Source organism: Lathyrus oleraceus, chromosome 4, assembly GCF_024323335.1.
Source record: "Lathyrus oleraceus cultivar Zhongwan6 chromosome 4, CAAS_Psat_ZW6_1.0, whole genome shotgun sequence".
NCBI classification, from domain to species: domain Eukaryota; kingdom Viridiplantae; phylum Streptophyta; class Magnoliopsida; order Fabales; family Fabaceae; genus Lathyrus; species Lathyrus oleraceus.
In genome coordinates, this window is record NC_066582.1 from 304,543,354 (window position 1) to 304,551,034 (window position 7,681).

The following is a 7,681-nucleotide window of genomic DNA, read 5'->3' on the forward strand; positions in this document are numbered from 1 at the left end:
GCATAATTTAAGACGAATGAAAAGCCAACAATTTTCTATTGCCATTGATTGAGAACAAACAAATGTTGATCTTTTCTTGATCAATAAACCAAGATTTATCAACTTTAGAATCAAATCAAATTTAATATATATCGAAAAAAAGAGAAGATTATTTTTGGTATAAATAATGTTAAAGAGGCCGGTCGTCTTTATGGTACATCCAAAACGTTCCTTTTTTATTTTATATTTTTGGTGTGTAGATATCTATTATATGTTGCTTGAAATAATAATAATAATAATAAAAACATTGGTTATATCAACTCATCATATAACTTTTAATTAAAAAAAGTGTTTTATTTTTGGATTATAAGAAGAAGAATTAGTGGGGAACTGAGGGGCTACCCATGTGACATGTATGTTATTTACATGACATAAATTGCATCTTAGCTTAGGTTTTATCTGGCAAAGGGCCCTTTCCACCATAATAATATAATAACAACATAAAGTTGGTTTAACTTTAAACCAACGAACCACATTTCCCATTTAAAAGTCCTTTCACTCATAATTTGTTTTTTCTGCATTTGCATTGTCATTTATAACAAGAAAATAGAAGATAGTGTATTGTATACCACTAAAATCAACCTCATTAACTAGCCACCTTGTTATCTAATTATGGACCTATTTGTATAATTTTTAATTTTTTTCAGAAGTAACTTTTATAAAAATGTTTTTTAAAATATTATATTTTTTTTTTATAAATTAAAAAATTAATTTTAACACAATGAACCATAAATATATATCATTGAAGATTAAAACATTATCAAAGTTATAATTTTTTTAGGAAGGTGTATCTAAAAGATGATTTTTATAAAAAAAAAATTAAATATCTTCAAATTTAAGTGATTTTTAAAAAAAAAAAATATCTAAAATTTTTTACAGTAAAATGATAAAATATCTAAAATAACATTTTAAGAATAATTATTTGAACTAATATTTTTTATTTGAAGTTTTTATTAAAAAAATAAATATAAATATGTTTTTAAGAAAAATATATAACATTAAAAATCATTTAAAAATATGTGAACTAACATAGCTTTATATGATGATAGATCACTACAAGAAAAAACATTTTTAATTAGGGGTTAAACCCTCCACTAGTGCAAAAAAATCTTTCACAAAACAAAATTTTATAATGGGACAAGTCTCCTAGCTAAATAGATCATCGCAAATTATTTGCGATGAGCCTGCGACGTCGTTATTTTGCATGGGCTAAGCCCCTCGCAAAATATTATCCCTAAATTTTTTCTTGCTTAGACGCAGGTGTAGGCGTGGGCTAGGAGGCACAATGTGTCAGTACTTTATTAGGGGCTAAGTCTTTGGCAAAGTCGTCTACATTTTGATATTTGTGAAGGCATTAGCCCCTCGCAAAATCATTGGTCTACGTTTTGGTTTCTGTGAGGGGATTAACCCCTCATAAATTGGTTTATTATTTTTTAAATAAAATAACTTTTGGTATTTGTGAGGGGTTTAACCCCTAGCAAATTTTACAATATTGTATAGAAAATTATTTTAATTATATTATTATAAATAGAATAATATCGTTATAATAAAATATCATTAATATAGTAGCTAAATATATATTTTTAAATTTTGTAAAATAAAATTTAAATAAAATTACAAAATAAAATAATTCATGATTAAAGGTGAAATAAAAATAAATAGTCTCCATATCCACCGATGTTAAATTTAAAAATACATATTAAAAAATTTATATTCCAACAAATTTAATTATCTTCTTCTTCCTCATCCTCCTCCTCGTCAACTTCTCGATATTCATTAACTCCTCCATATCTACCACCAGAATCTTGGTTCAACTGTGAGGCCATAAATTATTCAAATCTCTGTGCGCGCTCATTTGCAACTTGCGTTGCTTTCTGATACTATTTTTCTCCCTAATTCTTCCTCCATCTCTATTTTTTTTCTACTCATTTCTTTGATTTCTGCATTTCTTGCTGCTATTTCATATATTGTCTCGGTATGCGCTAAGTTTCTCACAGTTTCTAGCATTTCAGTGGTTAATATAGGTGGACATGATGATCCATCTCCATTAGCAAGTCTCATATTGAAACTCTTATCACGTCGCTTAATAGTTTTGGCATACCCTCCAACACCATACACTCTCCCATTTTTTCTTTTCCCGCATGCAACATCATACCAAGTCTAAAAACTTTGACTAGGATTAGCAGGATATCTCGGTGGTGATGTAGGTAACTCAGGATGCTCTGATAGAATAAGAGCAAGTTGTTTATCATACTCCTCCTATAAAAATAAATAAGTTAGATGTTATCATAATTTAAATAAGTTAGGTATAGAAAAGAAATAATTAAAATGACTAAATATAAGAAAAAATTACTTGAGTGTTTTTTGAGCGATCATCGACAAACTCCTTATTTCTCTTGATATGAGTCTCCATATGGATCTCATTAAGAAGCATAGTTCTACCCAACTCGTCATGCTAATTAAATGAAAAAATAAATAAAAAATAATTAGTTTTAATTAATCTAAAATTTAAATGAAAATTTTAGTAAAACATAAATAAACTTACCATCCTTCATGCAACTTCAACAACACTAATATTGTATGTTGCATAGTTTCAACTGCTCTATTTTTTTTTTCATTTCAGATATTTGTTTAAAGGTATCGAAATTCTAATGTGCAATAAGCTCTTGAAATACATATTCACCTATCCAACAGGGTCGCGATCCTTTTCTTTCCCAAGTAAGTCTAACACGCCTAAGCGTGTCATATAATCGAGCATCACATTTTGAGTAAAAAATTTCTTAATTTGGTGATGATCTCTAATGTCTCAACAATATTTCTCCTACATTGTTGTATGAATTCAAAAAATATTAAATAAAGTATAATCATGAATATCTCAATAAATATAAAGGAAATTAAAATAATACTTACTTAAATGGGTTAGTTAATTATATCTGAAATAACTTAAACCAATCTTTCTTGTCATACCGAAAAGTGCTTCGTAAGTCAGCCAAAACTTTTTTTTTACTTTTCTTTAGTAACTTCGGTTATGCTCGATGATGTAGGATGTGACGACACAAGGATAAACAACAAAGTTTTGAGTTAGTATTAATTAAAAAAAACTCAAATTTAAAATATAATAGAAAACATAAACACTTACGATCCTCCCTCGGGCTCAAGGACAAATCTGCCAAGATGTTTCCTAATTGGTTGCGGCACATTTCTCAAAATATGCGTCCTCCTTTGCTTCTCATGATCACTGTCAGGAGCACTAGTATCTCCATGATTATGAGCACCTGTAACTCCATGATCATGAGCACTTGTATTATCCTTATCATATTGCTCATGATGTGCAAAATGCATGGGTGATGAATGTGGTATGTTAGACTCACCTGGCTCCATATATTGCATAGAAGGTTGCATGGAAGGAATGTGAAAGTTAGGTCCGCTCATCTGCATGGAAGGCATAGGAAAGTTAGGTTCACTCGACTGCATGAAAGGCATCAGAAAGGTAGGTTCACTCGACTGCATGGAAGGCACCGTAAAATATGTGGGATACGGGGTGTTAGGCTGCATAAAAGGTGTATATCCATGAAGACTAATAAAAGTTGTCGCAGGTATGGGTGAGAATTTAGAAAAATCAAATGTGAATAGTAATCTAGTGAAAGATCCAAATATGGGTGAAGTAGAATGCATAAGCGGTGGAGTAGAATACATAGACAGACGAGCCACATGAATCGAAGGAATACATATAGATGAATCAAAAACCTCTTCTAAATGCACCCTGTGCAGCGAGTCTTACACTACCCTTTTTCCTAAGTCCGGGTGGTATATTTTTTTCTATTTTGAAAGAAAAATATAAAACAATAAATATATCAAAATAAGAATAATATTAATTCGAGCAAATATTACACAATAGGTACACAAGAGTATTATTACACAATACATATTATTCAAATTATTAATCATCATAATCTCACTATCTTCACCAAATATGATATTATTATCTTCAAACTCTCCTAACTCTTCTTCCACAGGATTTGTTAATAACAAGGTAGTTGCGTCAACTTATTGACCCTTAACTACAATATCACACGAACTTGTAATTTCCTCAATTTCAATTAACCCCTTAATTGGTGAAATCTCACCATCTTGGTAAAAATATCTTCCATTACACCTTCAGTTTCAATATGACCTATTGAGTTGGACTTGATTACAACACATGATCCTCGTTTAGATGATTGAATTGAAGGATAAGGTACGTTATAAATTTTCCTAAAATTATGTGTCATTATGAAAGGGTCATACTCTTTGTACTTTTTATCCATTTGAACCTCAAAAATGTTATTTTTTTTACCTATTTATGTTCCTCTGGATGATGGATCATACCAGTCACAATAAAACAATACAACTTTATTTTCTTAGTCTATATAGTTACATATCAACTCGTAAATATGTGTGATAACACCATAGAAATCGTCCTCACCATCCTCTGTGACTCCTTTTACAACTACACCATTGTTTATTGTTTTCTTCCCTTTTGTCCATGTTTTCTTCCCGTCATCCTGAAAACATTCTATCAAACATCCTACTACGATAGAATAGATAATATTCCATACTACACATATACAACATTGTTCGTGTTTAAATTTAATAAATAATAGAGACATTGAACTATCGACAAAATCTTAAATTATTATCGATAACATCATATAAATAGTATATATATTTTAAAGGCGACTAACATATATCAATTTCCTTGTTGTTCTTACAAAAAATTAGAATATATATTATATTACTCACTTACTTTAAATAAATATACACTTACAAATATCTATTAATTATACATTTAAATATATACTTTCAAGTAATATACACTTAAAATATATTATTAAACTAAAATATATTACTAAAATAATACAAAAGATATATTTTTTTTATAATTTTTTTTTATTTTAAAATATTATTTATACTATTTTTTAAAGTATTATTTCAAAACTACTCTATAAAAACAATATAGAATACTAAAATAATTAAAACAGTATTTTACTATAATATTCTATATCACATAATATTTAATATTTCTAAACAATTTTAAGTGTTGTATTTACTAAAATATATTATAATTAATAATAAATATATACTATTTTTTATTTTTTTTATTTTTGAAATATTATTTATACTAATTTTTTAAGTATTATTTCAAAAATAATATATAAATACTATATATAATGTTCAAATAAAACAGCATTTTATTATAATATTATATATAACATAATACTTAGTATTTCTAAAATAATTTCTAAGTGTAATATTTACTAAAATAATACTAAAATATATTATTAAATAATAACAAGGATATACTATTTTTTATATTGTTTTTTTGGATAATGCTAACTTATGCTCCAAGGACACAAGTTAAGAGATAAGTATAGAAACGAAATCTTGGAAATTGTGTATTGAATTTACTAAAAATTTATAATTAATAATTTTATTTATTTTTTCAATATAAATTTTTTATTTGTGGGTTTCTTAACATGTGTCTTTGGGGCACAAGTTAGCATTACTCTTGTTTTTTTTCCAACATATTATTTATACTATTTTTAAATTATTATTTCAAAAATACTTTACAAAAACAGTATATAATACTAATATAAAATATTATTTTATTATAATATTATGTATAATATTTAATATTCATAAAATAATTTCTAAATGTTATGATTACGAAAATAATACTTAAAATTAACTAAAATTATCATTTCTAAAAATAGAACAGTATATAATTTCTAAAATAATTTTTAAGTGTTATTTCTAAAATAATATAGATAAATCACTTAATATTGATAAAAGCAATATATATACTAAAACATTATTATTTCTAAAATAATACATAATATATTTTTTACAGCACACCAATATAATTCCAAATTTTCAAAAACAGTATTATTTCTAAAACACATCAACATAATATATTTGTAAAACAATATTATTTTTAAATAATATTTCTAAAATAATTTTGAAAATACTATTAACAACACATAATAAATAATATATCACATAACACTTAACAACACACCAACATCAACAAATATCAATAAATCCAAATTTTAAAAAACAAATTGAGAAAAAAAGTGTACCTTGGATGAACAAATCAAACAACTGCAAACCTTTGATTTTAATCTCCTTGCGAAATTTTAATTCTTTATAGAAACAAATGGAAAATGAAAAAAAAAAATAAGATTCGGGATTTGATGTAAACTGAAAAAAAGAAAACAAATACAAAACAAATGATTTTTTTTTAAAAATTACCTTCAATAATTAGTTGTGTTGTTGAAGATTTGTTGATGAAAAATTTGATTTAGATGGTGAAGGATTGAGGTAGAGGAAGTGAAAATGGGGGAAAGTGGTTGGAAAACAAAGAGAGCAAAGAGGAAACAAGCCTAAAGCAGAATCGATGGAATGAGAAAGTGGAAGTGGCGTTGCAAATACATGAAGCATTTTGCGAAGGGGCTCCCCACGCCTGTTAAACGGTCATAATTAGCTTAGGGTAGCCTCTCGCAAATTGTAATGACATCATAAACGAACTGATATGTGTTCAGGGTGATGGGATAACATGTAGAAGAATCACAAATGTTTCGAGGGGTTACCCCTCGCAAGTGCAATGATAATAAATGGCTAGGGGGTGTCCCTCGCAAATGTAAATTCCTTTACTAGAACTATTGACATGCAGTAGCGGTGATGGGACAAGGAGAAGACTAATCTCAAAACGTGTGTGGGGTTGCCCCTCGCAAAAGCTACTAAGTTTATTGACTAGGGTAGCCTCTCGCAAATGGTCAATTTCAAATTTTAAAATCTCTCTCCTAAACATTTGCGAGGGTTTGCCCCATACAACTGTCTTTATTAATTTTGTTTTTTATTTTATGTGTTGCAAGGGCATAAACCCTAAGCAACGTCTACATTCAGTGAGGGGATTTTCACCAAGAAAATACCCTTGGCTAAACAAGTATTTTTTTTAATGAATTAATTCAAAATTTCAAAATTGTTCTATACAAAATCCTTTTTTAAAATCGAAATTAAGATAATCAGTAGTTAGACTCAAGTAGTTACTAAACTCAACTAAAGACAAATAATTAAAAAAATAAAAAATAAAAAATTTCAAATTAAATAGAATCATTTTTATTAGACTTCACTTACCACAAAAATTTGTATTTCGATGTGAAACATAAGATTGGGGGTATGTTGATAAACGCTGTTGTCGAAGCTCTTCGGTATGTACAATGTTAGCACTTCAACGCTCAAGCAAGTGAGGTCCGAAAGATGTAACCTATAAGAGTGAATGAAATTGTACCTGTTACGATGCAAAATTGAGCTTATATATGGTCGACAGTTAAAATCGCTCAAGTAAGGTGCATTATGGATTGTCAGAGCCTGTTGGATGAGCTTGTGGCTTTGCTTTGGTGTATGTCCTAGTGTTAAGAGTCCACATATTTCTCCTAGCACAAATAAGAATTTTCTAGGTTGGACCTTTCATATTAGGTCATTATTTTCTTCTTTATCTAAGGTTTTCTTATTCCATTCTGACGTCACTCTAAGTGTTATGGTGATTCAACTTTCTTATATCTCGAATGTTGTGGGCGCCTTAAGGTAACAATCTTTATTC